Genomic DNA, 12,125 nt, shown 5'->3' on the forward strand with positions numbered 1-12,125 from the left:
GGGAGATACAGCTCTTGTTGCTCTGCATTTGATAATCAAAGCGGTCAGCATGTGCACTTGCCATTATTGAATTGGGCCTAAAGGTGAAAAGAATATTACTTTGAGACCCTCCGATTGTGTATTTTAGGCACACATCCAACAGCGAATCAAAGAACAAATGTATTTTTTTGACTTTTGTGTAGTACTAAAATGTTTTCTGAAAAAATATCCAGTGTTTTTAAAGATAAGACCTTTGAAGCCATCTTTCCTTTACCTGTTAGATTTTTTCCCCTGATGACTTATCCAGGTTTCCTAAGAGGGAACTGCTCTCCTCTCCTGGTGTCTTTGTCCATCAGCCAGCCTGGCATGACATTGGCTGTCTCTAACCTGGCCTTTCTGCTCCTTCGTCCGTGAGTGAGCTCGTTCTCCCCTGTATCACTTTCACTAGGCCTCCTGTGCCACTATAGAAGAGGAAGCCTTTCACAGATTGTGCTACATTTCCCAGGGCAATAGAAGGAGAGCCAAGACTACCCACTGCACCTGAGTGTAGGTTATGGGACCCTTCATGCTGAGAAAAAAAGGACACAAGTAGTTTTGTCTCTTGCAGATTTTTATCTGTTTTTCACAGGGATTTCCTTTTAATTATTTCCAATCACATCGTCAATTTAAGTCTATTAAATTTAGCAATTACTGAATATCCCTGCTACACACTGAATTCACAGGGATGAGTAAGATGCAGTCTTTACCACAATGATCTCACAATCTTATAAGAGAAAGTAGAATGTTAAATTTTTATATGACATTGCCATATATTTTTAGAAGTACCGTTTGTAAGCACAGGCCCTCAAAGCAGTAAGATTTGAGTTGGTATCCCTCCTCTGTCACTTACCTACCTGTGTAATTTTGAGCAAAGTGCTTAATCTCCATAAACCTGAGTGTCCTCGTCGATATAAACAAGATTAGGAATAATACAGCTCTTGGGAATATTTAACAAAATAATTAATGTGCCTGATAAAATGTAAATGCTCAATTAATGTTAACTGCTATGATTCCTTATAAGAACCTAATAAATCAAATATTATTATCCACAGGTTTTAGGAAGAAAAGTCTTAGGCCCAGAGAATGAGTGACTTATTCAATGTTACAGCCAACAAATATTAAAACACGGACCATAATCTAGGTGTCCTTATTTTGAGCCTGGAAGTTTTCCCCACTATATCATAGGGCATTGTATCTCATAAAATTTAAGAATTTACAGGTGGTACATGGGCAGGAGAATAAATAAGATTAAATGAGAAAATGAGAAATTTATTATTTTTTTTGAATGCTTGTTCTGTTGTATATAATTATGTCATGAGGAAGGTCTCAGTCAATGTTAGCATGTCATGACACATGTCTTTCACACTTCTTTCACAAATAACAATTTGGCTGACAATAAATTCTATGTAGATTTTAATAACTTTGTTTACAGTTTCTTTCATTTATTCTTATTGTTGTCTTCTATTTATATTAGGAGATACTGATTTTTCCTTTAAAGTAATGCTGTAAAATTTCCTTTTAAAATAAGGGTATTTGAATTTTTAAGTCAATTATCTCCAGGAAAAAATTATACATATAAAAATATTTATAAAATAATAATACCATAGGAGGTTCACAATTATATCATAAAGGTGGTAAGCACATTTTTTTATAAAAAAGTATTGGAATCACTTACTGCTGAGGTGACTGAAAATGCTATAGGTCTTTTCCATTGGGTCATTTAATTTCATTCTAGATCCTTAATCTTTTCATTGCTACATTTGTAGTTTTAACTAACTGCATGATGAGGTTAGTTAGCCTATGTGAATTACATAGAATTTGAACATAAAAACTATCCATATTGTTCAATCGTTTCAAATAATCACAAATGTTAACCATCATTTTCTATTTTTAGAGTAAAAATGTCTTTAAGCACTTCTTACTTCTTCAGAGAAATGCTTTGTAATCTTAGAAAAGAATCACAGAGAGAGCAGCAATGCATGTTTAAAGTGGGAAACTTGGCCATTTATTTTTAGGAAAGGAGACTGAGATCACCAGATACAGAAGTACTTTGACAGTGTGAGCAAGTCTCCTGGGGATCAGAAAGGACACTTTTCCTTTGTATTGTGCTTTGAAATACATTTCGAGTAATGCTCCATTAATACCCATTCATAATAGTTAAGATAAGTTTATAGCTAAGGAAACGCCTTTCCAAGTGATCCCAGATTATTGGGGCAGCTGGAATACTGGAATACCAGTCCTACCCTGACTGGTGAGTTGAGATGGTCAAGGAGACTTACATGATCTGTCAAAGTTACCATTATCTGCTGGAGTGGGGTCAAGTGGGTACTGCGCGCACTGCTTCTCTCCTGAAGCAGAACTTGATAAGGTGCATACTAAGTGTCTGCTGATGAATGGATAGTGAACAACAACCTGCACAAACTAGTTGTGCCTGGATTCCTGAAAGGCCATTGATTTTGTTTAAAGTTGCCACTTGACAACCACACATGTGCACACACACACACTCACACTCACATACACACACTCACAAATCCTATTATCTCTCTCAAATGTAACCTTTTGGAGGAGAACAGTTTCCTTTAAAGTAATGCTGTAAAATTTCCTTATTTGAAATTTCCCCTAATATGAAGGGGATGTTTTTCTGGATTTTGCCATATTTGAATATAACAAACTTCCTTTAAGAATCTCCATATCACTAATAGATCTTTGAGTAATGATGATTAAATTTTCAAAGAATTGTAATTTTCAGATCTATTTTACTACTTTGTTCCAAAAGTGAAAACAAGCCAAGAAAAAATGTTATGCTTAAATAGCTTATTAACATACATATACATTTGTTACATGAACGTAGGACGTAGCTCTTAAAGCTGTTACGGAAGAGAGGAATCCAGATGAAAACTTAGTCAGTACAACACGCCTTTGAATAATGAGTACATTCATAGCATTTCAATAGCAAAGCCTGCTAATAACTGTCACTAATGAATCCTCTGTTACATACATTTCATGATAACAACAAACTCAGTATTTTGACAAGCAGGGAATAGTCTATAAATCATGTAAATTATTTCACTTTGCAATTTGAATGTTTTTGACAAACGTCCTCTTACCATATTCTTTAATGTTGACAACTGTTACCTCAAAGATTCTCCAGCTTATTGATAATGATTAGCCCCTTTGGGCAGCTAATCATGATGGTGAACACTTTGTTCTTTCCATGAGATTGGAGAATGAATGCTTCTTTCATTCAGAGAACAGAACCTGGAAACAATAGAAAACTAATGACACATTAGGAAAACAGTCTGTTTTAGAAATCCTGACTTAATTCCATCGGTGACAAATAACAGCTAGATTTTCATAAGCCTCTGTCGGCTTCAGCACTGGCTGTCAGTGGGCAGCTGGAATTACTATTTCCTAAGCAACATCTTTAAACATATTACACTGAATCCACATAGTTAAGGAAGAAAAATGCAATTAAATTTAAAAGTATAGTGTTTAATACATTTATAAAAAGAATATGAGGCAAATATTCTAGCAGAAACAAAGGCACATAGCTAAATCACTATTTAGTTCATGAAGACATTGTGATAGCCAATCTGATTCTACTTTCCCATTAAAGACAAAATGCTAAAAGGATAGAAAGGAAAAATACACAGCATAGAAATATAAAGTATTCGCAACCATTTCTTACTTTCTTGCTCCCTCCCCCTAGCAAAAAATACCATAGTTCATAAACCTTAATGATTTCAGTGTGTTATAATACTCAGAGGAACTTGCTACATCAAGTGTTAGTTCCTTTGAATATGGAAGTCTCTTTTAGTTGGAATAATTCCCTTTTTCTTAATGACAGTTTGAGTACATGTTAATATGAAAGCTTTCAAAAGAAATATTGATTTTTAAATAACCGTATTTGGGTCACCAAGGTCTGGACTGTTGATATGTTAGCCTTAAAATAATAACAAATAATAGTGGAATAGAATATTGCCTAATACATAATGTCAACATGTATGTGAACACAGCAGGAAATCCAAAACAAAAGCTAATTTATGGAAAACTATGTATTTCTAATGACACTTTAGACTAGTAGGGGTCCAAGCTACAAACTGCAGTCTTTACATGAGATGCTTTCATTTTACATGGAAAACTTGGTTGCATCTGGATGCATATCTCAAATCAAATCATTGAATCATTGCCCTATGTTTAAAAGTATTTTTCTTATTTTTTCTGTAAAATCTAATCATTGTACATGTGCATTATATATATTTATGTATTCCTGAAACTAAAACATAAAATGAAGAAATTTTGCTCTCAAAACCCAAGGTACCCAAGGTATCATATGCATACAATGATAGGTTGACCTCATGTAATTATATTTTATTTTAAAATAAAAACAAAGGAACAACAACATTGATATTCTAATATGTTGATGCCTTATTGATGCCAGATGTTTTTTCCTTTGCTCAATGGTTTAGCCTAAACATTTATATTTTTTAAATACATTGACATATCCTAGAATATAAATCTGGAAGAGACATTAGAGACCATCTAGTGCAAACTCTTCACATTTTTATGTAAATGAGAAATATTAGCCGCAGAGAGTCCCGGTGACTTGCCAAGTTTCCACAACTAGTTAGAGCCAGAATTGAGACTGGGATCCAGGTCTCTTTTAATATAAACAAAAGGCTCCACAAGACGCCACCAATAATCTGTGTTAAAATTTGTGCTCTTAACTATAAAAGGTCAGGTTCTGATTTTCTTTTCTTGTAGCATCTGATAACATGTTCTTCATGAATCTTTCTCCAAGATTATTTTGGGGAAAGTATACTATGGTGGATGTGAGGTGAATTATAAGAAAGAGAAACTTTAGACTTACGCTTGCTTAGATGAACTTCCAAGATTTTGGAGGCTAAACAAAACCGAATTGCAGACATTTTCAGATTGAGATTTTTTTAAGTCAGTTTTTCTTACCAGATGCTGGTTCTCATATTACCTTGTATGTTGTTTTTTTCTATCTTTGTGAGAATATTTGCTTGATCTTGTAATATTAAACAGCATTTAGCCAATAATGGCAGTCATGCTAAGAACTATACTCAAGTGCCAAATCCTGAGAGTGTACTCTTCAGGGTTCTGGTGGCAGAAGCTACATTTAGGTTTCTGATGGCAAGGGGGCTTTCTTCTGTGTTCACTTCACAAAATCCCCTGTAATTTACTCCAAGGTCCTGGCAGATTGCTGGACCATGTCACCAGCTGTCACCACCCCTCCTTCCCATCCATATTTGGCAGTATCTGAGAACACAAGGCATGCCAATAAAAATAATAGTAGCTGTGATAACAACTTCAATGGCATGGTCCCCAGAGACAAGATCAAATTTTGGCACCTTTTCTCTCAATATGGAACTAAAAATGGCACTGAATTTAGCTACTTGGTAATATATCATTTTCTTTAATTACACATTTTGGTTTCAAGTATTCCACATGCTGGCTTTTAAGTATCAAACCAACATACATTGGTTAAAAACAATGGCATGCCCTTTTTTTCTATAGGGAAGAGGTGAAATAACTATAATACGATGCGTTCTTTTCATCTCCATCAACCATAAAAAATAAGAGGAATGTATGCTGTAATTTTCTCTCTCGAATGGTCTTTGAGCCTGAAAGAAAATTTCTTCATGAAATTTCACTAATAAATCTTTGCTAGTATATTGTCTCAAAATTATTTCAATTAATGGTGTTTGTTTCTTAACATTTACTGAGAAAGCCTACAGAAAAAAGACTTAAGAGATTATAGAATAAAGGCTTTTGAAGCATATAGGAAATATTTTAATTTTAAGCATGTTAAAATTGGTTAAAATCTAAGACTACCACAAGCAACTTAAGAAGATGTAGTCTAGAGTAGGCCATTGAGCTGTTAGTAACATAGGTTGCAATAGTAATTGATGGCTTAACATTCCTGTGAGTCTCTCCTACTGTTATCATTATAATTTTTTATCACTGACTTAGGTGATAGTATAAAAAAGTACACTTATTAATTTTGTATATGGCAAATGTCAGATATTACAGCTGGAAATCGTTGTTCTTCTGCCCAGAGAAAAAGGGAGGAATTATGCTGTAGTACCCCCTGATCCACAGTTTCACTTTCTGAGGTTTCAGTTACCCACAGTCAACTGCAGTCTGAAAATGTTAAATGGAAAAATTCCAGAAATAAAAAATTCCTAAGTTTTAAATTGTCCACCATTCTGAGCAGTGAGATGAAATCTTGTGGCATCCTGCTCCATCCCATCCAGAGCATGAGTCATCCCTTTGTCCAGTGTCTCCATGCTGTGGATGCTCCCTGCCCATCAGTCACTGAGTAGCCATCTCAGTGATCAGATCAATTGTCTCAGTATTGCAGTGATTGTGTTCAAGTAACCATTATTTTACTTAGTAATGGCCCCAAAACATAAAGAGAAGTGATGCTGGCAATTTGGATATGCCAAAGTGAAGCCATCAAGTGCTTCCTTTCGGTGAAAGAGCACAAGTTCTCTACTTAATAAGGAAAGGAAAAAAAAATCATACGCTGGGGTTGCTAAGATCTGCGGTCAGAATGAATCTTCCATCTGTGAAAGTGTGTGGAAGAAAAAAATTGTAAAGAAGGGTGAGTACAGTACAATAAGATTGTGAGAGAGACCACATTCACATAACTTTTATTACGGTATGTTATTATAAGTGTTCTATTTTATTATCAGTTGTTGTTAATCTCTTACTGGGCTTAATTTATAAATTAAACTTTACCATAGGTATGTGTGTATGTATAGGAAAAAAACAGTATATATAAGGTTCAGTGCTATCCTAGGTTTCATGCATCTACTGGGGTTCTTGGAGCATATCCCCCATGGATATATAGGCACTAATGTATATATCCCATTGGATATATAATACCACAATTTTTTTAATCCATGCTTTTGTCAGTGGACATTTAGGTTGCTTCCACCTCTTGACTATTGTGAACAGTGCTGCTATGAACATGGAAGTGCAAGTATTTCTTTGAAACCCTGCTTTCCATTCTTTTGAATATACACCCAGATATGGGATTCTGGATCAAATGGTAGTTTCTAGTTTTAATTTCTTGAGAAACTGCCTTACTGTTTTCCATAGCAGTTGCACCATTTTACAATCTCGCCAATAGTGCACAAGGGTTCCAATTTCTCCGCATCCTCACCAAGACAAGTCATAGTTTTTAAACTACAGATCCTTTTGGGACGGCCATGTGGCTTTCCTTCTAACACCGGAGATTTGCACTGAAGAAACTTCTCCTCACTCTTCTCTTTTCCTCCTACCTGATGGAGTCAGTTACCATCCCTCTGCACTGTGTCTTTATTCTATATGCATTTATTGTTGTGATTGCAGGGGGCTGTAACATAGGCTGTCATAACGGCCTCACCTGCAACCTTATGGGAAGTAATACCTGGTAGCCTTCATGAGAAAAGCACCTACAGGGAAGGTTTAGGGAAGGTGAAAACATACATTTTTTAGCTATGCTATATGTACTACAGTTAAGTAGAATTTTTAATGTAAGCATAATATACATTTGAAAATGACACAGATCATAAGTGAACACTCCAGTGGAACCACCTCCCAGATAGAAAAATAGAATATGACTAAGCATTCCGGAAGCCCCTATGGACTCTTGTCAGTTATTAACCTGCCCCCTCCTCCCTAGAGGTAATCATTCTGATTATATTTGTTCCTACCAGTTGATATTAACTGCTTTTGGACTTTAGACACACAGACTGACACAGTCTTCACGTTTTTTGTGATTGGGTTCTCTTGCTCAATATCATGTTTATGCGATTTATTCATATTGTTGCATTTGGCAGTGGTTCCTTCATTTACATTGCTGTATAGAAGTCCATTGTAGGACTGTACTCTAATTTGTTTATCCATTTTATTGCTGGCAGACATCTGGATTGTTTCCAGTTTGGGGCTATTACAAATAATGCTTCTGTGAACATTCTTGTTCATGCCTTTGGATGCTATGTGTATACATATTTCTACTGGATAGACAGACTTTTGTAGCCAACTGGGGACTTAACCACCATTTCTAAGATTTTTAACATGGAGAAAATATGTTTCAATTCCAAACAAGAAACGTACGAATGATCTCGCAAAATACAACCATTTATATTCCGTAAACATCTTGTATTTAGAAGCCAATTTTCACAAATGGACAAACTTGTGATTATATTTGCTACTGTCAAAAAAGAGATCAGTTAACAATTTCTGGTAAAAAATTTTAAATGTCTTTAATATGAGTGCTTCATTTTAATTCATAGCAATCCAGGTAGGTAGAAAAATAGAACAGTGTAGGAAAAGGAATCCTGAAACAGGGTTAGGAGATCTGGTACCCCGAGTCTTCTTCATATTGTAACTTTTTAAAAGATATTGGGTAAGTCACCATCTCCCTCTGCCTCTGTCTCATACACCAGGGATAATACTCCTTGCCCCCACACTACATTAGTAGAAGATAATAGACATCAAGATATTTTAAAATGTGAAAAACACACTGAACAGACATATGATATTATCACTGTCATTCACAAATTCCATTTTTCCTTGGATAACATTTTGAATATGAATCCAGCCCCCCACATTAAAATCACATAGAAATATGTGGCAATAACAATATAAAACTATGAAACACTATATCATAAACAATTTGTAAAGATTAAATCTACATGAACACTGTTTCTGTTTCTTTAAAATACACCAGTATAGTGTTTATGTAATTTTTAAATTGTTATTTTTAAGACTCTTGGAGTTAACCAAAATAGCCTGTTCTGAATTTCATCACCATCATATTACTGTAAAAAAATCTTTGAAGACAGTATAAGTATAGGGGGAAAGTACTTGTGTGGAAGGACAGTGCCTGGAATACACAAATGCTGCCTATTAATATCTTTGCCCACACTCCACCCCCAAATGCTGTCTCTGCCTTCAGTTTCTATATTTGGTAGAGAAGCATTCTCTGTAGCCCATGGCCCTCGCAGAAGTTCCATTTCACTTCCTTCTGTATGGATTTCACACTCTATAGCCCTATGGTAAAACAGAGAGCAGTGTCGTGGTACGTCCTTTGTTATTAGGTCTGGATTTAAGCTCAGGTCCACTGCTTACTTGCTTGGGACCTTAAATTCTCAAAAAACCTCAGTTTTCTCAGTTTTAAGATGAAAAAAAAAAAAGTAATAGCTATTCAGTGGAGTCTTTGTGAAGATTAAATGAGATAATACAGGTGAGGCACTAGCACAACACTTGACCCAGAGTAGATGTTCAGTGAATGTGTTATTATTTTTTAAAAACATTGCATCACAATGTTCTACCACCAGCACAGAGAACACTGGCTGAGAGAATGCCTGGCATTTCTGCCAGCCTGTACCTCCTCATGTAAGCTATCCACCCAGAGGGCTAAGGGACTCAGAAGAGCGCAGAGCTCCCAACCACTTCTGGACACTTTTCCCACCTCCTCTATTCAGTCATGTGTAAAGCCAAGGATCGCTGTACCATTCATGAAGAGCGCACATGCCTTCCCATGGGTTCAATGCTGCTTTCCAGCTCATGCACTGAAGAATTGGGCTCATCCTTCTTTATTTACGGAAGTATTTTATTTCGCTGATTTTTCCTTTGTTTGTCTGCCAAGACATCACACGTACTTTGATTACACCAGTGCTCAGAAATTTCTGTAGCATTTTGACTTTCATTTGGTTGCTGCCTCTATGGCTCTCTCTCTCTCTTTCTCTCTTTCCCCCACCCCTGCCCTTTCTCTCTCTCACTATGGAGTCAATCTTACTAACACCCTGTATTTGCATAAATATCTTAAGTTATACATGAGGGTCAAGAGCTTCACTAAATACCGAACAGCAATATTTTTAAAGTACATGATATTCTGAGACCAAACGACTTGTTGGTCTCTATTTTTAATGCAGTGTTAAACAAGATATATTACTGGGTATGGTTTTCATTGTATGATGTCTTAAGTATTATAGAACCAAAATCCCATTTTATTGAGATTTTCTGTAGTAAAAACATATGTTAGAGATGTTGCTCATCTGGCAAAAAATAAAATAGCTTTCAAAACACTATGCTGCTTTCTAACATTTGACATCGCTGTGATCCCATGAATTTTCTCTCCTCTTCAAAGTCTATTAAAACCAATAAAATGAGCAAATCTATGATTCAAGAAGACTTTTTATGTTACATAAAAGCTCACAATGATGACACATTATTTTGTGTAGGAACTTTTACCCTTTGGAAATATTTATCATTGCTATGCCCAAGTATGTCTGTCAGACCTTTTCCTGTATGCAGAAGCAGCTTCCATTTTATTCAAAAATTGCTGAAATATCTGAAGCTTGAAAAATGTATGAAGTGATAAATGTTTAGAAAGTTCTTGACATTTTGCCACTCAAAACATGACATAATTTAATGCAAAATGACATATGAAGTTATACAAGTTGATGACTTATAAATTCAAGAATTCCGTAACCTATATCTTAATCCTTGAAAAATCAGAGTTTAAATGGAATTACTGGCAGACTATAATTCAAGCAGGGAGTATGAGTATAAACATTAGTTACAAATATACAGGGCAGATGTAGCTGTGTTTGTATCAGTATTTGGTATGTTTCTTACTATAGCATGACTTTACCTCAGGTATTTTTAACAAAAGAATGTGAGACTGATAATAGAAGGTCCCCAAAATGTTGAATCTTAAAAAGAAAAAAAAAATCAATCATATATAGTACTAGTGGACTTTCTCTCAACTACCTTTCATATAGCATTACACTAAGGCAATCAATTAAATATTCGTAATATAACACTATTCCTAGCCATGTATGTGTTTTCTACTTACTAACTTTTCCTTTAAATAACTGTATTATTATCCACAACAGTGTTTTCTTAGATTTTAAAATTTCAGAAAATAGAATTCATTTGTTTGGCAGATACTTATCAAGACCTACTACGGTAGGTATCAGGCACTGAGTAAGGTAAATGAGATACAAAAGTGAACTAAAGTCTTGGGAGAGATGCTTAATTCAGTCAGGGGAGGCTTCCCCAAGAAGTCAACACCTACCATCTGAGTGAAGAATGGGTATTTTACAGTGAGTGGAGAGCATTACAGACAGAGACACTATTTGCTGAGAGGTGCCATGGTCTGGTCAGGTGACTTCAAATAGTTCAGTAATCTGGAATACAGAATACATAAAATACCTACATACTAAGAACTGTCCTGTTCCGTGTCAGCTCTCCTTCATATATACTGCCTAGAAAGTTGCTATCCGTTAAATAAGGTAGGTTTAACCAGACTCATTTTTTAAGTAAACCTAATGTTTAACAATATTACATCATTTATCTAAGGTTAAACCCTCAATTGAGGACTGAGCCAAAATCCAACTACATCCAAAGCTCCTGCTCAATACACTGGGCCAATTTAATTTTGTTACTACATATACTGAATATATAATAAAGGCTTTTTGACAGGGGTACTGATCACACTGTTTCTAACAATGCTTTTTAAACATGCATGTCTTTCTCCACCTCTCAGGTAAATTCCAATATATATAGTGAGTAAAGAATGTCAAATAATGTTAAAAAAAAAAATTATCTTTCGTGATAGGTTATAGGACCATCACTAGGTTTCCCTATTTATCCTTCCTTATGACTAAACTATGTTCTGTGGAACACAGATGAAGGTTTAGTAAGTGGTAATGGGTAATATGACTGATTATTCTTCTAAATACTTTACATTAATTAAGAAAAATATATAAAAATGTAAAATTATATTACATATATAAATTTATGACTATGTAGTCTTCTAGTTATCTATTTTCTAAATATTTTAAATACAGAAAATTAGTAAACATATTTACAAAGCTTTTATCAATTTATAAGATTATTATACCCATATCAGAAACTCTACATGAAATTATCTGACACATGAGTGTTGCTTGATCTGTGCCATTGCTGAATTGTATGTATAAAATCAGAGCAATTCATCCTAAATTTAGAATATTCAAACAGTTTATATTTTGTGCATCTGAATCCATTCTGATTGTTTCATATGCCAACAAGTTCATCTG

General features: G+C 34.9%; 1 protein-coding gene across 19 annotated transcripts in view; it reads left to right on the plus strand.

Moving 5' to 3' along the window:
- TENM3 (teneurin transmembrane protein 3) overlaps positions 1 to 12,125 on the plus strand; it is a 2,441,918-nt gene that overhangs the window by 2,293,568 nt on the left and 136,225 nt on the right. The window lies entirely within an intron of this gene.

This window comes from Rhinolophus sinicus, chromosome 16 (genome assembly GCF_057876585.1).
Source record: "Rhinolophus sinicus isolate RSI-liver-muscle chromosome 16, RSI-T2T, whole genome shotgun sequence".
In the NCBI taxonomy this organism is placed as follows: Eukaryota; Metazoa; Chordata; class Mammalia; order Chiroptera; family Rhinolophidae; genus Rhinolophus; species Rhinolophus sinicus.